The sequence below is a fragment of the Lithobates pipiens genome, unplaced genomic scaffold (assembly GCF_037356315.1).
Source record: "Lithobates pipiens isolate NorthernLeopardFrog02 unplaced genomic scaffold, aLitPip1_a1.2 Scaffold_28, whole genome shotgun sequence".
NCBI lineage: Eukaryota > Metazoa > Chordata > Amphibia > Anura > Ranidae > Lithobates > Lithobates pipiens.
The window spans coordinates 82,802,783-82,829,416 of record NW_027507789.1 but is presented as its reverse complement, the minus strand read 5'-3'; the positions used below and the strand labels follow the sequence as shown (position 1 = coordinate 82,829,416).

Here is a 26,634-nt window from a genome sequence, read left to right as displayed (position 1 = left end):
TACCAGGTGCCGTATTCTTCTTTTTATGTTGTTGACATTGACCTGTTTTTTTTCGCTTGTATCTCAAGGTGACTATCTTGGCACTTGTCAAGAGGGTTGAGAGTGCCCAAAGAGATTGCCTATGGGCACATAACCCTGAAAGCGCCCAATCTCCTCTGATCTCAGATGCTAAACAGGGTCGGCCTTGCTAGTACCTGGACTGGAGACCACCTGGGAATACTAGGTGCTGTAGGCTTCTTTTTATGTTGTTGGCGTTGACATGTTTTTTTTGTTTGTTTCCCAAGGTGACCATCTTGGCGTTAGTCAAGAGGGTTGAGAGTGCCTGCAGAAATCTACTACGGCCACATCACCCTGAAAGCACCAGATCTCGTCTGATCTCAGAGACTAAATAGGGTCGGGCCTTGTTAATACCTGGATGGGAGACCACCTAGGAATACTAGGTGCTGTAGACTTCTTCTTATGTTGTTGGCGTTGACTTGTTTTTTTTGTTTGTTTCCCAAGGTGACCATCTTGGCGTTAGTCAAGAGGGTTGAGAGTGCCTGAAGAGATCTCCTACGGCCACATCACCCTGAAAGAGCCCAATCTCATCTGATCTCAGAAGCTAAGCAGGGTTGGGACAAGTTTAGTACCTGGATGGGAGACCGCCTGGGATTTCCAGGTGCCGTAGGCTTCTTTTTATGTTGTTGGCGTTGACCTATTTTTTTCCGCTTGTTCCCAAGGTGACCATCTTGGCATTTGTCAAGAGGGTTTAGAGTGCCCAAAGAGATCGCTTACAGCAGCTTCACCCTGAAAGAGCCCTATCTCTTCTCATCTCAGAGGCTAAGAAGGGTTGGGCCTAGTTAGTACCTGGATGGGAGATGGCGTTGAAATACCAGGTGCCGTATTCTTCTTTTTATGTTGTTGACATTGACCTGTTTTTTTTCGCTTGTATCTCAAGGTGACTATCTTGGCACTTGTCAAGAGGGTTGAGAGTGCCCAAAGAGATTGCCTATGGGCACATAACCCTGAAAGCGCCCAATCTCCTCTGATCTCAGATGCTAAACAGGGTCGGCCTTGCTAGTACCTGGACTGGAGACCACCTGGGAATACTAGGTGCTGTAGGCTTCTTTTTATGTTGTTGGCGTTGACATGTTTTTTTTGTTTGTTTCCCAAGGTGACCATCTTGGCGTTAGTCAAGAGGGTTGAGAGTGCCTGCAGAAATCTACTACGGCCACATCACCCTGAAAGCACCAGATCTCGTCTGATCTCAGAGACTAAATAGGGTCGGGCCTTGTTAATACCTGGATGGGAGACCACCTAGGAATACTAGGTGCTGTAGACTTCTTCTTATGTTGTTGGCGTTGACTTGTTTTTTTTGTTTGTTTCCCAAGGTGACCATCTTGGCGTTAGTCAAGAGGGTTGAGAGTGCCTGAAGAAATCTCCTACGGCCACATCACCCTGAAAGAGCCCAATCTCATCTGATCTCAGAAGCTAAGCAGGGTTGGGACAAGTTTAGTACCTGGATGGGAGACCGCCTGGGATTTCCAGGTGCCGTAGGCTTCTTTTTATGTTGTTGGCTTTGACCTATTTTTTTCCGCTTGTTCCCAAGGTGACCATCTTGGCGTTTGTCAAGAGAGTTGAGAGTGCCTGAAGATATTGGCTACGGCCACATCACCCTGAATCTGTTCCATCTCGTCTGATCTTGGAGGCTAAGCAGGGTCGGGCCTGGTAAATGCCTGGATGGGAGACCGCCTGGGAATACCAGGTGTCATAGGCTTCTTTTTTTTTTTCAAATATAATTTTTTCTCCAAACAGGGGAAGGCGGTCCCCCGAGTACATAATGCAACAGAGAAATACAGAGCAAAAAGCAGCTGAACAATACTTGATACAGGTATATTCACAACTGTGAATCTGCATTCCATCAATCATAATGATTCGAGGCACGGATAAAGTACTGTACCAAGATCCAGGGTCACACAAATCCCAGGTCCCTCCGGCATAATCCATCCAGAGGGGGATATGGGGCCGTCATTCCCAATTTTCCACTTTTTTCAAAAGAGAGAGGGGGTGAAGGGGGTGAGAGATAGGGGAAGAAGTCAGAAAAGAGAAGGTGTGAAAGATCAGGAAAGGAGAAGAGAGGATGAGACACGAGGGCAGCCACTGCCCAAGGGGCCAGTCAAGGAAAGCTCAGAGCACTAAGGCGATAGCAGGCGACATCCTTCCAGTGAGAATATAAAGGTATTCCAGATGTCCCAGGTTTGTTTAAAATATTATTGTTTACCTTGTGATGTGAGGATCAAGTCCTCCATTTTTTTAATGTCCTCTATTTTGCTAAGCCAGTGAGTAATGAAAGGGGGGAAACATTTTTTCCAATAGAGAGGGATGCAGGATTTCGCCGCATTTATCACATGCCGTAAAATTGATATTTTGTACTTCTTAATGGGAATCTGTGAATGGTGCAAGAGAAAGAATGCAGCCTTTTCCGGGATGGAGAAGTCTGTGAATTTTTGTGTTATGCATCGGATCTCTGTCCAGAAGTCCACCAAGCTGGGGCAGGACCAAAAAATGTGGAGCAACGTGCCCTCTTCTTCTCCACACCTCCAGCATATGTTCGAGGAAGAGGGGAAACATTTATGCAGCTTTGATGGTGTCAAATTACCACCTGGTGAGAAGTTTAAAATTTGTCTCCTGTATCTTCGTGCACAGTGAGGTTTTGAGAGCCAAAGTGATAATGCGTTGTCTCTGTGCTGGGGAAAACTCTCCAAAAAGGCAGTTGGAAAAGCCCTGTCGGATCATTTAGGGTTGAGAAAGAAGGCCATTTTCCGTCAATGACGAATTTAGATGCATCTTCTAGGTTGGAATTTCTAAGTGGGTCCCCGGTTCAAAGTTTGGATGGCCACGTATAGGGAATAGGGAGGAAGTCAAAGACGTGAGGGTGTTTTGGGTAGCGATCAGGTGACTGACTTTCAACGAAGCCCCTATAGTGGGATGTGACGTCAATTCTGTGGGTAAATCCTTATAGCACCACATGGCGCTTCTTAGCGGAATTCGGGAGTCAGATTGTTCTAGTTGCACCCAGAGCTTAGAAAGTTTGTTTTGATTCCAGTCCAATACACGCCCCAGATGGGAGGCCAGGTAGTAGTGTCGCAAGTCAGGGAGAACCAACCCTCCCTGTTGTTTAGACAATGTCAGCTTTGACCTCTTAAGTCTGGGATTTTTGTGGGCCCAGTTAAATTGAGTGAGCAGGGATTGAGCTTGCTTAAAAAACGGGACTGGAATCTGGATCAGGAGAGCTTGGAAAAGATAGGTAAATTTAGGGAGTATGTTCATTTTAATGAGATTGCATCTCCTGAACCAGGAATGGAGGCCAGAAAGCCACCCATGAAGCAAACTGCGGATCTTTGTGACAAGGGGTGGGGGGAAGTTCAATATAAACGTACGCGTGATGTCCGGTGGAATGTAAGTACCTAAGTTCTTAAGGGCTGTATGGGTCCATTTAAATCGAAAATTGGACTGCAAGTCTAGTAACGTTTGCGGGGGGACTGCAACCCCCATGGCCTCTGATTTCAAGAAGTATCCCGTATATCTGAAATTCCCGAAAGGAGATTTGGCAAGGAAACTCTGGGATTCGTCAGCGAGAACAGCATGTCATCCGCGTAGGCAGATATCTTGCACTCAATAGTACCCATTTAGGGTCCCGTTATGTCTAAGTTTTGTCGAATTGTGGAGAAAAAGGGTTCCAATGACAGTGCGAATAATAGGGGCGACAGGGGGCAACCCTGTCTGGTCCCATTCCCGATGTCAAGGGGAGATGAGAGCACCCCATTCGCTTTGACTTGAGCTGAAGGGAGCATGAGTATATCTTACTTATCCATGCCAGCATCCATTCACTCAGACCTATATGGCGAAGGACAGAGAACATGAATGTCCATTTGACCCGATCAAAAGCCTTCTCGGCATCAGTACTCACGAAAAGACAAGGGGTCCCAGATGACTTTGCTTTATGGACCAGGGTAAGCACCTTAATGGTGTTGTCCCTATCTTCCCTGGTGGGAATAAAACCTAACTGGTCAATGTGTATAAGGGACTGCAAGTGCTGTGCCAATCGCATGGCGAGGATTTTAGAGAATAGTTTTAGGACCGAATTTAGGAGGGAAATGGGTCTGTAGCTCCCACATAGGCCCGGGTCTTTGCCCTCCTTAGGTATCAACGAGATGTGGGCTCTAAGGGTATCCTCAGGAAAATCCCCATTCAAGCTCAAAGTATTAAATAAATTCACCAAGCGCGGGCGAGAATAGGGAGGAAGGTCTTATAGTATTGTGCGGTATATCCGTCAGGGCCCAGAGCCTTACCCACCTTCGGAGGTCCCAGGGCCGTCTGGACTTCTTCCAGTGTGATTGGGTCCTCCAAGTACTCCCGTGATTCCGATGAGAGGGTTGGTAGACCAGAGCCGGTTACATATCTGTCTATATTGTCCTGTCTGGACCCTGAATCGGGCAGGTTGTAGAGATCAGAGTAAAATTTTTCAAAGACTTTGGCTATTTGGGTTGGGGTAGAGGCCCTCTGGCCATTCTCATCTATCAACTGTGTTATGTAAGAGGCAGTTTTCAACCCCTTTACCGACCTGGCTAAGATTTTTCTGCATTTGTCCCCTGACTCCTACGTCAGTTTATGACAAAACTGGAGTGCCGCTTTCGCTTTATAATGGAGTAGGTCAGTAATCTGGGTACGGAGTGTCCCCAATTCAATCTCTAAGGTCCGTGAGGGGGCATGGTTATGTTTCGCTTCCACAGAGGCAAGTTCACGAAACAGATTAGCAAGCTGTTCCTTCCGTGTTTGTTTGATGCGCGCCCCGTGCCTGATAAGTACCCTGCGGAGTACTGACTTGTGAGCCTCCAAAATTATTCCCTAGTCACAGCTGCTAAAACTTCCGGTATCTGGAGGAGGCTCTCATTAAGGTGCCAGAATAGAGACCTAGGTGAGGGGTTCCTAGAGAGGGTGTAGGTAAGGGCCACAGGAGCGTGGTCGGACCAAGTAATATGGCCGATGGAGGAAGAGCTCACCAAGTACAGTTGGTCATGTGGAATCAAGAAGTCTATCCTCAAGTATGATTTGTGAGGAGAAGAGCAAAAAGAGTAGTCCCTTCCCCCGGAGTGTTGCAGACCCAGACATCAACTAATTGGTCATTCACTAAACACTTAGTAATCCGCTTTCTAGAGGAAATGAGGAGCGAGGAGCAAGAGGCAGAAGTGTCAACCGATGGCGAAAGGGGACATTAAAGTCCCCACCTAATATCATCTGGCCCTCCCGAAAGTCACATAATCTGTGCAGGGTAGTTCTGAGGAACGTGTCTTGGTGATCATTGGGAGCGTACATAGTGGCAAATGTAAAAAGGAGCTCTCCAATGTGGCCCCTAATAAAAAGATATCGGCCCCCAGGGTCCACCAGAGAATCCTGGAGAACCCAGTGGAGCTGCCAAGGGGTTGGGGCCATCATCCCTTCCTCCAATGGGAGATGCCACCGGCATGACAGCCCTGTGTCCTGTCAAGTGGTGCCCCTCCGACAATGTCGTCGGGGTATATGTGGAGCATCCAGGGGGAGGCAGGGACCACCCACACAGTGAGGGGTAAAGCCTCCAAGGGGGACCGGTGTCAGACAGGAGGATAGCGGTGTCTTGTACAAGTTGGTTAATTAGACAAGTCATCCAGCGTGTTCCTGTGAGCAGCGGAAGGAAAGGTCGGTAACGATTATGAATGGGTGGGGGCACGGGAATGCCTAAAACTGCCACCAGATGACCGGGGCAGAGAGGGCAAGGGGATGAAAGTCAGATCTGGTAGGTGGGGGGGGGGGGTGTCCCTTATATTACTCCTGTTGGCCATCCCATGATGCTGAGCGCTCTGCATACCAGGATGTTCTTCCGTATAATCTAGCCTATCTGTATACATTAGCCTGTCTTTTGTACACATTAGCCTCTCTGTATAAACTAGCCGGTCCTCTGTATACACTAGTCAGTCTGTATACACTAGTGTATACAGATAGGCTAGATTATACAGAAGAACGTCCTGGGTATGCAGAGATGGAGGCTAGGGTATACAGAGAAAGAGGCTAGAGTATACATACTTGCTAGTGTATACAGACGGACTAGTGTATACAGAAGACCGGCTAGTTTATATAGAGAGGCTAATGTGTGCAAAAGACAGGCTAGTGTATACAAATAGGCTAGATTATAGAGAAGAACATCTTGGGTATGCAGAGATGGAGGCCAGGGTATACAGAGAGAGAGGCTGGGTTACACAGAGAGGCTGGTGTATGCAGACTTGCTAGTGTATACAGACGGACTAGTGTATACAGGGAGGCTTGGGTATACAGAGAGCTAATGTATAAAGAGAAGCTAGTGTATACAAAAGACATCCAAGGATATACAGAGAGGCTCGTGTATGCAGAAGACCGGCTAGTTTATACAGAGAGGCTAAAGTGTACAAAACACAGTATATATACAGTGTGTATATAGATAGGCTAGATTATACAGAAGAACATCCTGGGTATGCAGAGATGGAGGCTAGGGTTACACAGACTTGCTAGTGAATACAGACGGACTAGTGTATACAGAAGGCCGGCTAGTTTATAGAGAGAGGCTAATGTTTACAAAAGACAGGTTAGTGTATACAGATAGGATAGATTATACAGAAAAACGTCCTGGGTATGCAGAGATGGAGGCTAGGGTATACAGAGAGAGAGGCTAGAGTATACATACTTGCTAGTGTATACAGTAGACCAACTAGTTTATACAGAGAGGCTAATTTGTACAAAAGACAGGCTAGTGTATACAGTTAGGCTATATTATACAGAAGAACGTCCTGGGTATGCAGAGATGGAGGCTAAGGTATACAGAGAGAGGGGCTGGGTTACACAGAGAGGCAGGTGTATGCAGACTTGCTAGTGTATACAGATGGACTAGTGTATATAGTAGACCGGCTAGTTTATACAGAGAGGCTAATGTGTACAAAAGACAGGCTAGTGTATACAGATAGGCTAGATTATACAGAAGAACGTCCTGGGTATGCAGAGATGGAGGCTAAGGTATACAGAGAGAGAGGCTGGGTTACACAGTGAGGCAGGAGTATGCAGACTTGCTAGTGTATACAGATGGTCTAGTGTATACAGTAGACCGGCTAGTTTATACGTAGAGGCTAATGTGTACGAAAGACAGACTAGTGTATACAGATAGGCTAGATTATACAGAAGAACGTCCTGCTTATGCAGAGATGGTGGCTAGGGTATACAGAGAGAGAGGCTTGGTTACACAGACTTGCTAGTGTATACAGAGGACCGGCTAGTTTTTTTTCAAATATAAAATTTATTGTATTTATCTCCGGTTAGGGGCATACCCCACAATACAAACAGAAAGAACAATTAGAGCCATAAATACAGAAAGCATTCCGGTATAAGAGAGAGTAACAACCCGAGTAGTGCAATGAAAGAAGACATGGTAAAACAAATGGGTAGATAAGGGGTCCTTGCTTCCACGTGTAGTAAGCAGGAAGAAAAACCGTGGGGATGAGAGCTCATTGAAAGGGTACAGAAGCAGAGTACAGTTTCTGTGCCTCCTCCTCCTAAGCGAGGGGAGGAAGCCCAGAGTCGCCGGAGGTGTATAAGGGGAAGCATCAAGGAAGAACGGGGGTAGAGATAGAGAGAGAAAGAAAAAAAGGAAAACAAAAAGGGGGGAAAAGGAAAGGGGGAAAGGAGGGGGAAAGAGGGCAGGGATAAACAGAGAAGGGAAGGGACAGTCAATAGACAGAGAGGCAGACATGGCGGTGGTGCAGGTCGACAGTTACATAGTAGGGGAGCCAGGGGAGAGTCAGGGCTTCAGCAACGATTGGCCTTCAGTGGAGAATATGAACAAACACCAGATGTCCCATTTTTTTTTATATATTTCTTGTTTGTGTTGTGCAGTAAGAATTAGGTCCTCCATTTTCCGTATATCCTCTATTTTCTGCAGCCATTGAGCCACAGTCGGGGGGGAGCTTCGTTTCCAGTGAAGGGGGATGCACGCCTTAGCGGCATTGAGGAGGTGACATATGAGTGATTTCCTATACGTTTTAAAGGAAGCCTCTGAGAGATGAAGTAAAAAGAAAGCGCCATCATCCGGGATGGGGTAGGCCGCAAACTTCTGAGAGATGCGACGGACCTCCTCCCAAAACGGCCGCAACCTGGAGCAGGACCAGAACACATGGAGGAGTGTGCCTCTTTCTTCCCCACAGCGCCAGCACCGATCCGAGGACAAGGGGTAGCATTTGCTTAATCTGGACGGTGTCAGGTACCAACGAGTAAAGATCTTAAAATTGGTTTCCTGAATTTTAGTACAAAGAGAGGATTTGAGGGCTAAAGTGACAATGCGTTTCGTTTGTAGCGGTGAGAATGTATGGTCGAGGTCCCGCTCCCACTTCGTTACACAGGGTAGGTTAGGCCGGTCTACAGGTGAGGATAACAAGGCATAAGTCTGGGAAAGTACGTGAGCCAACGGGTCAGTCGTGGAGCATAGGTTCTCAAATGGTGTCAGGCAAGGTGCGAAGTCCCGGGGGTGTGGTAGGGAGTGTAGAAAATGGTGCAATTTTAAGGCTGTCCAGAATGGAAGACGGTAGGGTCCCGAGGACACAGTGAGTTCCGGTAAAGAGGGCCATCTCCCCTCCACCAGAAACTTGGCGGCGTGGTCAAGGCCAGAGTTGAGTAGAGATCCATATGTAGTATGGTGTAGACCCGGCTCAAAACTTGGGTGACCCAAGATGGGGAGTAGGGGAGAGATTTTGGAGATGAGAGAGGTCCTGGAGGCTGCACCATAGCTCTGCTTCAGTGTTGTACCAATAAGGGGGTGCAGTTTCAAAGGCGATGGGAGCTCTTTATAACACCACAGTGTCCCTTTCAAGGGTATATGAGTTTGTGCCTGTTCGATCTGCACCCAGAGTTTAGATGCCGTATTACGCCTCCAATCAATAATCCTACCTAAATGAGACGCCACATAGTAATTACGTATGTCGGGAAGTGCTATGCCCCCACAATTTTTGGGGAGGGTTAGCTGTGAGTGGCGCAGCCTAGGCGTAGGAAACGCGCCCAGACAAATTTGGTGAAGAGGGATTGCACTTGCCGAAAGAAAAGAGGGGGTACATGAATGGGTAGGGCCTGAATGAGGTAGATAAATTTGGGGAGGATAGACATTTTCAGGAGGTTACTTCTCCCGAACCACGAGTGAAGTCCTCCCTGCCATTGTTCTAGAAGCAATCGAGATTTAGTCAGTAAAGGTGGAAAGTTAAGGTCAAAAGTCCGTGCAAGAGAAGCCGGGATTTTCGTGCCCAGATACGTCAAAGCCTTATCGGTCCATTTAAAACTAAAATTGGCCTGCAAGTCAGAGAGGGTCCGGGGCGGTACTGCTATGCCCATAGCTTCGGACTTCGTAAAGTTTATTTTCAGGTGGGAGATCGCACCATAGAGCTGAAACTCTCTGAGGAGGTTCGGTAGGAAGATTCTGGGGTTAGTCAGCGAGAATAAAAGATCATCCGCATAAGCTGATATTTTATAATGACCGACACCAGAACGGATTCCCGAGATATCAGGGTTACGCCGAATAGTACAAAGAAACGGTTCCAGGGAGAGGGCAAAGAGCAAGGGCGACAGAGGGCAGCCCTGTCTCGTCCCGTTCCCGATGGGAAAGGGACTCGAGAGGACCCCATTCGCCTTGACTTGCGCAGAAGGAATAGAGTAGATATTGGCGATCCACCGCAACATTTTGTCCCCCAACCTATGTGGCGGAGGACAGAGAACATATAAGGCCAGTTAACCCTGTCGAAGGCTTTTTCGGCATCCGTACTAACCAACACACAGGGAATTTTTTGGGTTTCTGCAATGTGAAGTAGGTTCAACACCTTAATGGTGTTGTCTCTCGCTTCTCTAGAGGGTATAAACCCCACCTGATCTAAGTGGACAAGGGACTGGATATGCTGTGCTAATCTGGTGGCTAAAATTTTGGAGAATAGTTTCAGATCGAGGTTTAAAAGGGATATCGGCCTATAACTACCACATTGGCCAGGGTCTTTTCCTTCCTTAGGGATCAGGGAAATATGTGCTCTCAGAGTGTCCCTCTGGAAGGAGGTGTTTGCATTGAAAAGGGTCACCAATCGTGGGCCCAGTGTTGGAAAAAGGGCCTTATAATACTGGGCTGTGAAACCATCCGGCCCCGGTGCCTTGTCTGCCTTCAACGTGGAGACTGCTATTTGCAGTTCCGCCAGAGTGATGGGCTCCTCCAGAAGAACCCGTGTCTCCGGCGGAAGTGAGGGGAGTTGAGAGTTTGTAATGTACTCATCTATTTGGGATTGGCTACGGGTAGAGCCTGGCAGGTTATATAGGTCCATATAGAAGTCCCTAAAGGTGTTGGAGATCTGTGCTGGAGTTGTGACTCTCTGGCCTTGCGAATTGACTATCTGTGGGATATATGAAGCCGATTTGATAGCTCTAACCGACTTGGCCAACGTCTTACCGCATTTGTCACCGCTTTCATAACAGATACGTCTGGAAAATTGTACCGCCGCTTTTGCTCTATAGCGGAGAGTCTTGGTTATTTGTGTGCGGAGGGTCAACAGCTCTGTCTCTAAGGGTTGCGTGGGAGCATGTTTGTGTTGTGTCTCCAGTGTCGCTAATTTGGCAAGCAAGTGTGTGAGGTGCTCATTTCGTTTTCTTTTAAGAAGTGCCCCATGTTTAATGAGTATTCCCCGAATGACCGTTTTATGGGCCTCCCAGAGAATCCCAGGATCGCAGCCCTGAGTGTCATTCTCCCTGAAATACAGGTCAAGCTCAGTAGTAACATCTGTAAGGATCTCGGGTACTTGCAAAAGGCTCTCATTGAGCCTCCAGAAACGAGATCTAGGGGAAGGGTGGTCACTGAGAGAGTAGGTCATATAGATGGGGGCATGGTCCGACCAAGTAATCTGCCCCAGGGAGGTAGAGGATACCAAGTGTAGCTGATCGTGTGGAACCAAAAAAAAGTCTATTCTGGAGTAGCTTTTGTGTGGGGTAGAGTAGAAAGTATAGTCTCTCTCAGTGGGGTGGTGGAGCCTCCATATATCCCATAGCTGGGTGTCATGTAGGGTTTGGGTAAGCCGCTTCCGACAAGTGGGCGACATAGAGGAGTGTCCTGACGACGTATCAGAGGAGGGAGATAAGGGGACATTAAAGTCGCCGCCTAGAATCAATTGGCCCACTTTAATATCCATTAAGCGTGTTAAGGTGTGTCTGATAAATCTGTCCTGGTGAACATTAGGTGCATAGAGGGAGGCTAGTGTAAATTGCATATCTCCAATCAGGCCTTGCAGAAAGAGAAAACGTCCCTCTGGATCCGCTGTAACCGCCTGGCATTGCCAAGGCAGCTTGCCAGAGATCAAAATGGATACCCCTCTGGATTTAGAGGAGGGGTTCGTGGAATGGTATACCCTGGAGAAGTGTCTATTCCGGAGAAGGGGAAGCTTATCGTCCCGAAAATGGGTTTCCTGGATGAAGACAATGTCCGCATGAGCCTTTTTGAGGTCATGCAGCAACATCCGTCGCTTCTCGGGGGTATTCAGGCCCTTGGCATTCAGGGATACAATCCTGACTGAATCCACCGCCATGTCTGAGAAAGGGAGCGGTGGGGACAGGAAGGGGGTGAAAAGTAAAGAGGGGGTGTGGAAAGGGGTTAGGAGAAGATTATAGAAAAAGGGGGCGGGAAGTACCAAGGTGAACAACCGAAGCCGCGGATCACCCTAGTATCCCGTGTGGGGGATGCGGTAACAAACTAAATGGAAGACACAGTCTTCGTATGTGTATAACCCTGTAGTTCGGGGTACACAGCGGCCTACGGGGGGTGAAGGTAGACAGAGGACCGGTGTTGAGGTCCCGGACTCCTCGTCCACCCCGGCATGAAACGGTACAATTAATAGTATAAGTCGGTAATACAAAACATATGGTAATCTGCAAACCTGTGAATAGCATATATGCAAGAAACGGACAGCAGGGAACAAACATTAACATAGCCCATGCGGGCGGAACCTGTAACATCACAGCGGTGGAGATAACAAAGGCGCTCCAACACCCACAACACCAAAAAAATAGAAAAATAAAATAAAAGTAGCATCTCCCGATCTAGGACAGCGAACACCAACCTCCCTCCTCCCACCACTGTAACAATGAACCCACAGGTAAGGTGTTCCAGAAGGCGTCACTGCTGGTGGAACAGGAAAGTTGATATATACCTGGATCATCTCCACCCACCCCCAAAAATACCCCATCTAGCAGTGCGTCCCATCTGCCGACCTTACAGATGGGGCAGGGTAGGATCCCTCAGGTACAGGAGCGAATAGTTGCAGGCAGACTTGTAATAGGTCCAAGGTCAACAGTGGGGCCAGAACCTCATGTCATACATGTGTGGTACACCCTGTGAGGGGAGAGCAAGGCAGAAAGGAGTGTGGTCCCCAATAGTTCCTCCTGCGCCTCCCGCGCCCCCCCTCCAGAGCCCCCCCCAGGCACAACTCCCACAAAAAACACAAAGTACCTCAAGGTCCGGGGGGAGGAGCACCAAAGAGATCAGCGCAAAGGTAGGTACAGAGGAAAGAAACTGCTTGGCAAAATACGGCAGGAACCCCAATCCCGGATCTCTCACCATATCCATCTCTCCGAGCTCGATATCCCCCGACGCTGCAGGGAGAGCACTTCCAGCAGACAACAGACTCGCACCGGGGGGGGAGCGAGAGCAGACTCAATGCGGCAAGGTAGAAACAGCCGTGGGGGGGGGCTTACACAGGCGGGTGGGCCGGGGTTGGTGAGAAGGGTTGCTGGGATGAGGTGCCAGGTCTGTGCAGTCCCATGCGATCAGCCGGTCTCCGCAGGTGGCACGATCACGGAAGAGTCCTCCAGAAAGGCGGCACAGGAGGGGGGGGCACGGAGCCCTCCCGCCGGGGCTGAGGAGTCTCGAAAGGCGAGCGCCGTACACAGCTGCAACACGGGTTGGATCGGGTACACCGACGAGATGGAAGGGGCGTTGGTGGCGGTCCTGGCACAAAAATCCACTCGTAGAGGACGAAGGAGGTAAGTTGTACAGCAGGGAGAGCTTAGGAATGCACGCTGAGGAGGGCGGAGCGCCATAGGACCAGGAGAGGGAAGACAAGTAGAGCTGATGGTGTTGCGGCAAAAGCGGGTGAGGACATCCTACGCCTCCCGGTCGCCGTCTCGGGAGAGGGCACGGGGACGTCTACTCCCCCTCTGCGGTCTCCTCGGCAACGGGGCAGAGGGCCCTGAGGCAGTCAAGCGACCCTGTGTTCGGGGCAGGTAGTCCAGCCAGTTAGGGACCACTATGGGGTCAGCACCAAGGAAAGCAAATAGTCCCGGCAAGGCCTCCGGGGACCGCAGCAGGTAAGAACGCTGATTTTTGAGAAAGGTCACGGAGATGGGGAACCCCCAACGGTAGGTGGCATTACAACGCCTGGCCAAGTCCAGGAGGGGTTTCAATAAGGCCCGTCGAAATCTATGTCGCCTGCCTCCCAGGCTCCACGTGCAATTATCTCCTTATGCGTGTAATGGTGCAGACGGCACAGTACATCTCTGGGTCGAGCCGGATCCTGCGATTTAGGGCCCAAGGCCCTGTGGACCCTGTCTACCTCCACCCTGTCCGGCAGATGGTCTCCCGCTATTTGCCGGAATATCGCCGTCACCATGGCTAGGAGATCCCCCGGCCCAGTGGCCTCCGGAAGGCCGCGGAGCCTCACATTATTCCGGCGGCCCCGGTCCTCTTCCATGCACAGTTGCATCTCCACCGCCGCGTGGAAGTGGTCGTTCTGTTGCGATTCAAGGAGTGTCACTCTTCGCTCCAGGGAGGACGTCGACTGCTCCCCCGCCGTAACGCGGGTGTCTAAACCTTGCACCTCCTGTCGGATGGCCGTAATCTCAGTCCTGTGCGCCGCTTCCACTCTTTCAATGATGGCTTCTATGTCTGCTTTGGTCGGCAGGGCCTGCAAAAGGGCCTTCAATTCCGGGTCCGTCCGCACCGGGGTCACCCAGATCTGTGGACGGTGCCGCCGGTGAGCCCGTATAAAGCAGCGGGCTCCGCGAACCCTCCGACATGGAAGGCTCCTCCACTATCTCCGAGGCCAGAGAGTCCAGGCCACACGAGTCCGCCATCTTGGGCTCGGAGGGTCCCGCACTCGAGAGATGAAACAGTCGATGTAGCTCACCGGAGGCTCGTGAAGTGTTGGCTCGACTGAGCTGCTGTTTAGTGCGCTGGGTGGCCCGTTTCTTAGAGGACATTATACCAGGTTCAATGGTGGTAGAAAGCCCGGGTGGATACAAGGAGGCCGGGAGCTCAGTAAAAGCACGTCTTCACCCGGCCATGACCAGACCACGCCCCCCAGGACCGGCTAGTTTATACAGAGAGGCTAATGTGTACAAAAGACAGGCTAGATTATACAGAAGAACGTCCTGGGTATGCAGAGATGGAGGCTAGGTTATACAAAGGGAGAGGCTGTTTTACATAGAGAGGCTAGTGTATGCAGACTTGCTAGAGTATACAGACAGAAATGGGAATAGGGGGAAGCACTGCGCTATAGCCAGATATAAGCAAAAAACAGCAGCTAACACTAAAACAAACAAAGTTCAACAAAAGAAAGACAAAAATGGTGTAGCGCTTCTGTGGTGGTAAATGTATTCAACATGTACTCGAAAGGGTGGTCATATAGAAAAAATCATTTAAATAAAGTAAAGTTCATTTGAAATGGATATAGGCTTCCGTAGTGTAGCTGGTACGTGGATGGTTAAGCCGTTTCGAAGTGAGAGAGGAATCTTACTAAACGAATATGTCCATGTAAATCAGCTTGTCTGTAAACTTTAAGAAATGTGGATAAATACTTCTTACCGACTCAGTTGGACTCACACGGTCGTATGACGGTTGAGTCAGTAAGGCTTGAGGTCTCGATCTAGGACCAAGGGGTGGATCGATGAGAGTCCGTCGAACTGGTGAGGAAACTCCAAACGACTGTATGCCCAACGATGTGTTTCACAGGTGGAACATCAGGATGGTTTCTAATTCAGCTCGGACGTGGCCCAGTACACACCAATACTCGAGTCACCCCAAAATGGAGTGAAAGATGTTGGGGGTTTAGACCGAAAAGGAAAAAGGAAAAAAGAAGAAAAAAGAGCTCCACATGGTGCGGGTCAGACGGTATAAAACGGTAATTTATTAAAAGTCAAAAAGTAAATAATGACTTAGTGATCACAAAGAAATAGAATAAAAATAGAAATAAAAGCAATGTAGGGTGCCAACAGCTAGCCCGACGCGTTTGGACACATATGTCTTCGACAGGGGCATGTTGGGTCGGTAAGAAGTATTTATCCACATTTCTTAAAGTTTACAGACAAGCTGATTTACATGGACATATTCGTTTAGTAAGATTCCTCTCTCACTTCGAAACGGCTTAACCATCCACGTACCAGCTACACTACGGAAGCCTATATCCATTTCAAATGAACTTTACTTTATTTAAATGATTTTTTCTATATGACCACCCTTTCGAGTACATGTAGAGTATACAGACAGACAAGTGTATACAGAGAGGTTATTTTACACAGAGAGACTAGGGAAAACAGAGAGGCTAGTGTACAGAGACAAGCTGACAGTGAGGCCGGGGTATAAAAAGAAGTTAGGTTATACAGTATAATTGGAATGAGGCTGGGGTAATAAGATTGGCTTGGGTATACGGCGAGGTACACCCTAGAAAAGAAACAGAAAATAGAAAAGTCAAACAAGGTAATACAGTCAGATAGGCTAATGTTATTCCCCTGAGCCTAGTGTATACAGAAGAATGGCTAGTGTATACAGAGAGGCTAGTGTGTACAGATGGCAAGCTATTATTTACAGATAGGATTTTGTATACAGAAGACAGTCTGGGGAATTCAGTGAGGCTAGTGTATGCAGAGAGGCTGGGACACCGAGACTAATGTAAAAAGAAGGCAGGCTAGTGTATTTAGATTACGGGCACATGTATACAGAAGACAGAGAAGGCGGTGTACACAGAGAGATTAATGTATACAGAAAGGCTAGCGTGTACAGAAGACAGGACTTTATTTTTTGCTAATGCAACTACTTCTGAATCATGTAAAGAGATACAGTGCTTTTTTCACATTTTGGTGCTGTTAAAATGAACCCAGTGTACATCTGGTAAGTGCTATAGCATAATTGTGCTGTTTTAGTATACCCTTCCTGTACTGTTGAGTGCGGACAACCCTTAATTTCCCTCTCCCCCTGAGGTACCCGGCCTCTTTTTCCCCTTACCTATCCTTCCATTTGCCCTTCCTTTCTCCCCCTTAGTTCCCGCCATCCATTACCTACCCAATACCTACCTTGGTTCAACTTTCTTTGCTTTTCTCTGACATCCCCCTCCCCCTCCCCCTCCCAGAGGAGCGATGGCAGACTCAGTCAAGGTCACCTCTCTAAACGTTAAGGGACTGAACTCCCCTGAAAAACGGTGGATCCTCCTGTGAGAACTGAAGATTTCCTGTACTGATGTGGCCTTTATACAAGAAACACATTTTAAAAATACTAGCCTCCCCTTTCTACGGTCGAGATCCTTCCCTAAAGTCTACCACTCTACTAACCCCTCCTCTAAGACCAAGGGAGTCTCCATTCTGATCTCTAGCAGGCTCCCCTGGGTTCTCCAGGATTCTCTGGTGGACCCTGGGGGCCGATATCTTTTTCTTAGGGGCCACATTGGAGAGCTCCTTTTTACATTTGCCACTGTGTACGCTCCCAATGATCACCAAGACGCGTTCCTCAGAACTACCCTGCACAGATTATGTGACTTTCGGGAGGGCCAGTTGATATTAGGTGGGGACTTAAATGTCCCCTTTCGCCATCGGTTGACACTTCTGCCTCTTGCACCTCACTCCTCATTTCCTCTAGAAAGCGGATTACTAAGTGTTTACTGAATGACCAATTAGTTGATGTCTGGCGTCTGCAACACTCCGGAGAAAGGGACTACTTTTTTTGCTCTTCCGCTCACAAATCATACTTGAGGATAGACTTCTTCTTGATTCCACATGACCAACTGCACTTGGTGAGCTCTTCCTCCATCGGCCATATTACTTGGTCTGACCACGCTCCTGTAGCCCTTACCTACACCCTCTCTAGGAACCCCTCACCTAGGTCTCTGTTCTGGCACCTTAATGAGAGCCTCCTCCAGATACCGGAAGTTTTAGCAGATGTGACCAGGGAATTGGACCTTTATTTCCAAGAAAACTAAACGCAGGACTGCGACCCAGGGATAATTTGGGAGGCTCACAAGTCAGTACTCCGCAGGGTACTTATCAGGCACGGGGCGCATCAAACGAACACGGAAGGAACAGCTTGCTAATTTGTTTCGTGAACTTGCCTCTGTGGAAGCGAAACATAAACATGCCCCCTCACGGACCTTAGAGATTGAATTGGGGACACTCCGTACCCAGATTACTGACCTACTCCATTATAAAGCGAAAGCGGCACTCCAGTTTTGTCGTAAACTGACGTAGGAGTCAAGGGACAAATGCGGAAAAATCTTAGCCAGGTCAGTAAAGGAATTGAAATCTGCCTCTTACATACGACAGTTGATAGATGAGCATGGCCAGAGGGCCTCTACCCCAACCCAAATAGCCAAAGTCTTTGAAAAATTTTACTCTGATCTCTACAACCTGCCTGATTCAGGGTCCGGACAGGACAATATAGACAGATATGTAACCAGTTCTGGTCAACCAACCCTCTCATCGGAAAAACTTGAGTACTTGGAGGACCCAATCACACTGGAAGAAGTCCAGACGGCCGTGGGACCTCCGAAGGTGGGTGGGTAAGGCTCCGGTCCCTGACGGATATACCGCACAATACTATAAGACCTTCCTCCCTATTCTCGGCCCGTGCTTGGTGAATTTATTTAATACTCTGAGCTCGAATGGGGATTTTTCTGAGGATACCCTTAGAGCCCACATCTCGTTGATACCTAAGGAGGGCAAAGACCCGGGCCTATGTGGGAGCTACAGACCCATTTCCCTCCTAAATTCAGTCCTAAAACTATTCTCTAAAATCCTCGCCACACGATTGGCACAGCACTTGCAGTCCCTTATACACATTGACCAGTTAGGTTTTATTCCCACCAGGGAAGATAGGGACAACACCATTAAGGTGCTTACCCTGGTCTATAAAGCAAAGTCATCTGGGACCCCTTGTCTTTTCGTGAGTACTGATGCCGAGAAGGCTTTTGATCAGGTCAAATGGACATCATCTTCTCGGTCCTTCGCCATATAGGTCTGAGTGAACGGATGCTGGCATGGATAAGTAGGATATACTCACGCCCTTCAGCTCAAGTCAAAGCGAATGGGGTTCTCTCATCTCCCCTTGACATCGGGAATGGGACCAGACAGGGTTGCCACCTGTCGCCCCTATTATTCGCACGTCTTTGGAACCCTTTATCTCCACAATTCGACAAAACTCAGACATAACGGGACTCCAAATGGGTACTATTGAGTGCAAGATATCTGCCTACGCGGATGACATGCTTTTCTCGCTGACGAATCCCAGAGTTTCCGTTCCAAATCTCCTTCGGGAATTCCAGATATATGGGATACTTCTTGAAATCAGAGGCCATGGGGGTTGCAGTCCCCCCGCAAACGTTACTAGACTTGTAGTCCAATTTTCGATTTAAATGGACCCATACAGCCCTTAAGAACTTAGGTACTTACATTCCAATGGACATCGCGCATACGTTTATGTTGAACTTCCCCCCACCCCTTGTCACTAAGATCCGCAGTTTGCTTCACGGGTGGCATTCTGGCCTCCATTCCTGGTTCAGGAGATGCAATTTCATTAAAATGAACATACTCCCTAAATTTACCTTATCTTTTCCAAGCTCTCCCGATCCAGATTCCAGTCTCGTTTTTTAAGCAAGCTCAATCCCTGCTCACTCAATTTAACTGGGCCCACAAAAATCCCAGACTTAAGGGGTCACAGCTGACATTGTCTAAACAACAGGGAGGGTTGGTTCTCCCTGACTTGTGACGCTACTACCTGGCCTCCCATCTGGGGCGTGTATTGGACTGGAATCAAAACAAACTTTCTAAGCTCTGGGTGCAACTAGAACAATCTCACTCCCGAATTCCGCTAAGAAGTGCCATGTGCTGCTATAAGGATTTACCCACAGAATTGACATCACATCCCACTATAGGGGCTTCATTGAAAGTCAGTCACCTGATCGCTACCCAAAACACACTCACGTCTTTGACTTCCCCCCTATTCCCTATACGTGGCCATCCGAACTTTGAACCGGGGACCCACATAGAAATTCCAACCTAGACCATGCGTCTAAATTCGTCATTGACGGAAAATGGCCTTCTTTCTCAACCCTAACAGATCCGACAGGGCTTTTCCAAATGCCTTTTTGGAGAGCGGCGCAAAAACATCATTTTCTCCATTCCATCCGTAATCCTCAAACTTTCGCCCGCCCTCAGACAGAGTTTGAGACTCTATGCAGGAGCGAAGGCCCTTTAGCCCACATTATCTCTCAAACAGATTACCCACACTTAACCTGTCTGTCCAACTGGGAAAAAGACCTTAATTGCTCATTTTCCCAAGCACAGAGACAGCACATTATCACCTTGGCTCTCAAAACCTTGCTGTGCACGAAGATACAGGAGACAAATTTTAAACTTCTCACCAGGTGGTATTTGACACCATCAAAGCTGCATACATTTTTCCCCCTTCCTCGAACATATGCTGGAGGTGTGGAGAAGAAGAGGGCACGTTGCTCCACATTTTTTGGTCCTGCCCCAGCTTGGTGGACTTCTGGACAGAGATCCAATGCATAACACAAAAATTCACACACTTCTCCATCCCGGAAGAGGCTGCATTCTTTCTCTTGCACCATTCACAGATTCCCATTAAGAAGTACAAAATATCAATTTTACAGCATGTGATAAATGCGGCAAAATCTTGCATCCCTCTCTATTTGAAAAAATGTTCCCCCCCCCCCTTTCATTACTCACTGGCTTAGGAAAATAGAGGACATTAAAAAAATGGAGGACTTGATTCTCACATCACAAGGTAAACAAGAATTATTTAAACAAACCTGGGACATCTGGAATACCTTTGTATTTTCGCTGGAAGGATGTTGCCTGCTATCGCCTTAGTGCTCTGAGCTTTCCTTGACTGGCCCCTTGGCCAGTGGCTGCCATCGTGTCTCGTCCCCTCTTCTCCTTTCTTGATCTTTCACCCCTTCTCTTTTCTGCCTTCCTCCCCTATCTCTCACCCCCTCCACCCCCTCTCTCTTTTGGAAAAAGTGGAAAATTGGGAATGACGGCCCCACACCCCCCTCTGGATGGATTATGCCGGAGGGACCTGGGGTTTGTGTGACCCTGGATGCGAATATACCTGTATCAAGTATTGTTCAGCTGCTTTTTGCTCTGTGTTTCTCTGTTGCATTATGTACTCGGGGGACCGTCTTCCCCTGCTTGGAGAAAAAATTATATTTGAAAAAAAAAGAAGCCTACGACACCTGGTATTCCCAGGCGGTCTCCCATCCAGGCATTAACCAGGCCCGACCCTGCTTAGCCTCCAAGATCAGACGAGATGGAACAGATTCAGGGTGATGTGGCTGTAGCCAATATCTTCAGGCACTCTCAACTCTCTTGACAAACGCCAAGATGGTCACCTTGGGAACAAGCGGAAAAAAATAGGTCAACGCCAACAACATAAAAAGAAGCCTGCGGCATCTGGCAATCCCAGGCGGTCTCCCATGCAGGTACTAAACTGGTCCCAACCCTGCTTAGCCTCTGAGATCAGATGACATTGGGCTCTTTCAGGGTGATGTGGCCATAGGAGATTTCTTCAGGCACTCTCAACCCTCTTGACGAACGCCAAGATGGTCACCTTGGGAAACAAACAAAAAAAAACAAGTCAACGCTAACAACATAAGAAGAAGTCTACAGCACCTAGTATTCCCAGGTGGTCTCCCATCTAGGTATTTACAAGGACCGGCCTGTTTAGTCTCTGAGATCAGACGAGATCTGGTGCTTTCAGGGTTATGTGGCCATAGGCGAGCTCTTCAGGCACTCTCAACCCTCTTGACAAACACCAAGATGGTCACCTTGGTAAACAAACAAAAAAAAAAAAACAAGTCAACGCCAACAACATAAAAAGAAGCCTACAGCACCTAGTATTCCCAGGTGGTCTCCAATCCAGGTACTAACAAGGCCCAACCCCTTTTTAGCCTCTGAGATCAGAGGAGATCGGGCGCTTTCAGGGTTATGTGCCCATAGGCAATCTCTTTGGGCACTCTCAACCCTCTTGACAAATGCCAAGATAGTCACCTTGAGATACAAGCGAAAAAAAACAGGTCAATGTCAACAACATAAAAAGAAGCCTATGACACCTGGTATTTCCAGGCGGTCTCCCATCCAGGTACTAACAAGGCCCGACTCTTCTTAGCCTCCAACGTCAAACGAGATCGGGTGTTTTCAGGGTGATGTGCCCTGAGGCAATCTCTTCAGGCACTTTCAACCCTCTTGACAAACGCCAAGATGGTCACCTTGGGAAACAAGCAAAAAAGTCAATGCCAACAACTTAAAAAAAAAAGCCTATGGCATCAAGAAATCCCAGGGGGTCTCCCATCCAGGTACTAACCAGGTCCCAACCCTGCTTAGCCTCTGAGATCAAATGAGATTGGGCTCTTTCAGGGTGATGCGGCCATAGATTTTTTCAGGCACTCTCAAACCTCTTGACAAACGCCAAGATGGTCACCTTGGGAAACAAACAATAAAACAAGTCAACACCAACAACATAAGGAGAAGTCTACAGCACCTAGTATTCCCAGGCAGTCAACTATCCAGGTATTAACAAGGCACGACCCTTTCTAGCCTCTGAGATCAGAGAAGATTGGGCGCTTTCAGGGTGATGTGCCCATAGGCAATCTCTTTGGGCACTCTCATCCCTCTTGAAAAATGCCAAGATAGTCACCCCGGGAAACAAGCGAAAAAAAACAGGTCAACGCCAACAACATAAAAAGAAGAATATGGCACCTGGTATTCCAAGGCCGTCTACCATTCAAGTACTAACTAGGCCCAACCCTTCTTAGCCTCCGAGATCAGAAGAGATAGGGTGCTTTCAGGGTGATGCGGCTGTAAACGATCTCTTTAGGCACTCTCAACCCTCTTGACAAATGCCAAGATGATCACTTTGGGAAACAAGCGAAAAAAAACAGGTCAACACCAACAACATAAAAAGAAGCCTGCGGCATCTAGAAAACCCAGGCGGTCTCCCATCCAGGTAAAAACCAGGCCCAACCCTGCTTAGCCTCTGAGACCAGACAAGATTGGGCGCTTTCAGGGTGTTGTGCCTGTAGGCAATTTCTTTGGCAAGTTCTTTGGGAAACAAGGAAAAAAAAAAACAGCTCAACGCCAACAACATAATGAGAAGCCTACGGCACCTGGTTTTCCCAGGCTGTCTCCCATCCAGGTACTAACCAGGCCAATCACTGCTTAGCCTCTGAGATCAGATGAGATTGGGCTCTTTCAGGGTGTTTTGGCCGTAGGCACACTCTTTGGGCACTCTGAAGCCTCTTGACAAAGGCCAAGATGGTCACCTTGGAAAACAAGCTAAAAAAAACAGGTCAAAGCCAACAACATAAAAAGAAGCCTACGGCATTCGGTATTCCCAGGCGATCTCCCAATCAAGACACTAACCAGGCCAGAACCTTCTATGGCACCTGGTCTTCCCAGGTTGTCTCCCATCCAGGTACTAACCAGACCTGACACTGTTTAGCCTCCGAGATCAGACAAGATTGGGCGCTTTCAGGGTGATGGGCCGTAGGTGATCTCTTCGGGCACTCTCAACCCTCTTGACAAACGGTCACCTTGAGAACCAAGGAAAAAAAAAAACAGGTCAACTCCAACAACATAAAATGAAGCCTACGGCACCTGGTATTCCCAAGCAGTCTCCCATCCAGGTACTAACCAGGCCTGACCCTGGATAGCCTCCCAGGCCAGACAAGATCAAGCGCTTTCAGGATGATGTGGCCATAGGCGATCTCTTAGGGCACTTTCAACCCTCTTGACAAACGGCAAGAAGGTCACCTTGGGAAACAAGTGAAAATAAACAGGTCAACGCCAACAAAGTAAAAAGAAGCCTACGGCACCTGGTATTCACAGATGGTGTCCCATTCAGGTACTAACCAGGCCATGCACTAGGCCTCCGAGATCAGATGAGATTGTGTGCTTTCAGGGTGATGTGGCCGTAGGTGTTCTATTCAGACACTCTCAATGCTCTTGACAAACGCCAAGAAACAAGCGGAAAAAACATGTCAACGTCAACAACATAAAAAGAAGCCTACGGCACCTGGTAATCCCATCTCCCATCCAGTTACTTATCAGGCCCAACAATGCTTAGCCTCCGAGATCAGACAAGATCGGGCACTTTCAGGGTGATTTGGCCGTAGGCACTTTCTTTGGGCACTCTCAACCCTCTTGACCATTGCCAAGATGGTCATCTTGGGAAACAAGCGAAAAAAAACAGATCAACGCCAACAACATAAAAATTAGCATACGGCACCTGGTATTCCCAGTCGGTCTTCCATCCAGTTACTAATCAGGCCCGACAATGCTTAGCCTCCGAGATTAGACAAGATCGGGCACTTTCAAGGTGATGGGGCCATTGGCGATCTCTTCGGGCACTCTCAATCATCTTGACAAACGCCAACATGGTCATCTTGGGTAACAAGCGAAAAAAAACAAGTCATTGCCAACATTGGAGGCTAAGCAGGGTCGGGAAATCAGTTCCCTTGCCTGAAATAGGCATCTCACAACTGCCACCTGGCTGCTTCCCGGGTTTCCAACTCCTTCAACTAATCCCAGGAGACAATACTTAGCCTCCATCCTGGTGGAGGTTCCAAAAACCCGATCAATGGTTCCTGTCACCTCCGTCCAGTAGCGGATCAACTTCGGGCATCTCCAAAACATGTGAATCATGTCTCCCCCATGTTCCCGCACCAGGGGCAGCTTGCATCTGGCCACTCGGCCAAATTGGAAAAGTTTACGAGGAGCATAATAAGTTCTATATAATAAGAACAGATGTGACATCCTCTGAGAGGAGAGCCACAATTGACCACAGGCAGGATTCCTGTGGCCAATTATAGCTCAGGGGGGTTTAGTACACACCCCACACTATATAAGGCCGCCAGCGCGGCGGCCTTGTATGGTGTGTTGCGGCGGTCAGGGAAAGAGGACGATAGGCAGGGACAGTGTCTTTACTGCTTGGGAACTGCTTTGGAACCTAGCACTGTTAGAGTGGGGGTTATGTGCCTCCTGCACAGTACACACCTGAAGCTACCCTTTATTACTGGTGTTCAATTTCTGCAATACAGGCGTCTGCAGTGGTTGTTGAGTGTGGGTGTTGTGTGCCTACTGCACAGTATACACCTGAAGCTACCCCTTATTGCTGGTGTTCTGTTTCTGTAATACAGGAACCTAGCACTGTTACAGTGGGTGTTGTGTGCCTCCCACGCTTTTCCTTATTTTCGGCAGCTGGACGTGTTGAGCCACATTATGCCGAAGACTTGGTTGGATGTGGAAGACCAAGCCCTCCTAATGCTCCTCATCCACTCTCACCCAGGCCCAGGGTACTAGCCTGTGTTCTGTATACACTAGGCTTTCTTCTGTATACCTTATTCTCTCTTTAGCCTGTCATTTATGTACACTAGACTCCTTGTTTAACTCATAAATGGCAGTTTATATAGAAGGAAGGCTAAGCTAAGTATATACAGAGAGGCTAAGGCTAAGTTTATACAGAAAACCGGTTCGGTATACAAAGTAGTAGGCTAGAGAATAAAGAAGACAGGCTAGTGTATACAGGACACATGCTAATGTATACAGATAACAGGCTTGGTTATAGAGAGAGACTGAGACTATTATATTCAGAAGAAAAGCTAGTGCATACAGAGAGGCAGGCTGGGGTATACAGAGAGGCTAGTGAATACAGATAGGGGTATGTATACAGAAATGCTAGTGTATACAGTGTAGTGTATACAGAGAGGCTGCCATAAGGTAGGCTGGGGTATACAGAGATGCTAATTAATACAGGTAGGGTGATGTATACAGAAATGCTAGTGTATTCAGAGATGCTAGAATAAACAGTGAGGCTGGGGTACACAGAGAGGCTAGTTTAAAGAGATGTTAATGTATATAGAGAGGTTAGTGTATAGAGAGAGTCGAGTGTATACAGAAAGGACAGTGCATATAGAGAAACTGACAGTTTATACAGAAGACTGGGTAGTGTATACAGAGAGTATAGTGTGTACAGAAGACAGGCCAGTGGGTACAGAAGACAGGCTGGTTTATTATAGCTAGTTTGTACAGGCTAGCGTATACTGAAGACAGGCTGTGGTATACAGAGAGTTTAGTGTATTCAGAGAGTCTAGTGTATACAGTCGGCGAGTGTATACATTAGACTGGCTAGTTTACACAGAGTTTAAAGAGATGCAAGGGGTACAGAGAAGCTAGTAAATGTAGAAGACTACAGCATACAGAAGAAAGGCTAGTGAATACAGAATAAAGGCTGGCTTCTACGGAGAGGCAAGTGTATGCAAAACACTATCTAGGGTATACAGAGAGGCTAGATTATACAGAGAGGCTAGTGCATACAGTGAAGCTATTGTATAAAGAAGCCTGGTTAGTGTATACAGAGAAGTTACGGTGTACAGAAGAAAGGCTAGACAGGCTATAAAGAAGAGACAAGTGTTTACAGATACAGTTTGGGGTATACAGAGATGCTAGTTTATACAGAGAGACTAATGTATACAGAAGACAGGCTAGGGCATACAGAAGACAGAATACGTATTCAGAACATAGGCTAGTGTATTTCGAAGACATGCTATTGTATGCAGAAGACCATCTAGTGTAAACATGCTGGTGTATATAGAGAGACTAGTGAATTTAGAGGGTAGGCTAAGTGATAACAGAAGACAATCTGGAATATACAGAGACATTTCATCATTTCATCTAGCTCACATCTCTAATGGAGTTTGTCTCATTGCCTTTTCATTCTTATGCTAAACATAGATTATACTCACTACACGATTATAATCATCCACTTCAAGCATGCAATAAAACTATCATACATCAAAGTAAACCATGTACGGGCAAACCAATAACGGCCAATGCCTTAACAAATGACTTATCTTTGCTCTCTTTTGCTCTATTTTGCATATTTGTTAATTCTCCACATCAACTGATATCACCATTGACGACACACCATCCTGACTTATTTTGCTTTATTTATTCCTAGAAATAGAGAGTACTATCTCAAAATCCGGTTAAATCTATTCACATCGATGTCTACCGCTAATTGTACGGTAATTTAAAATGTACACAAAACCATCCATTTGCTATCAGACATGCCGCACATACTAAGAGTAATGTAACTATCGCTCGCTAACGATGTAAACAGTTTTATTGCTCTTCTGACATTAACCGAGTATCTCTGACATTAACTATCTCTCTGCTCTAGAATTGTAATAATAGGATTGTGTAATGCAAAGATCATCTAGTCTAATATAAGCTTTCTCAATGGTACCGGCA

General features: G+C 47.6%; 5 pseudogenes; 4 read left to right on the top strand and 1 right to left on the bottom strand.

The window, feature by feature from the left end:
- The first annotated feature begins 333 nt into the window (after window positions 1-333).
- On the top strand, window positions 334-452 carry LOC143936541 (5S ribosomal RNA; annotated as a pseudogene).
- A 98-nt stretch (window positions 453-550) lies between these two features.
- Window positions 551-670, top strand: LOC143936457 (5S ribosomal RNA; annotated as a pseudogene).
- A 532-nt stretch (window positions 671-1,202) lies between these two features.
- On the top strand, window positions 1,203-1,321 carry LOC143936540 (5S ribosomal RNA; annotated as a pseudogene).
- A 98-nt stretch (window positions 1,322-1,419) lies between these two features.
- On the top strand, window positions 1,420-1,539 carry LOC143936456 (5S ribosomal RNA; annotated as a pseudogene).
- Window positions 1,540-22,478: 20,939 nt separating this feature from the next.
- On the bottom strand, window positions 22,479-22,597 carry LOC143936926 (5S ribosomal RNA; annotated as a pseudogene).
- Between the last annotated feature and the right edge of the window lie 4,037 nt (window positions 22,598-26,634).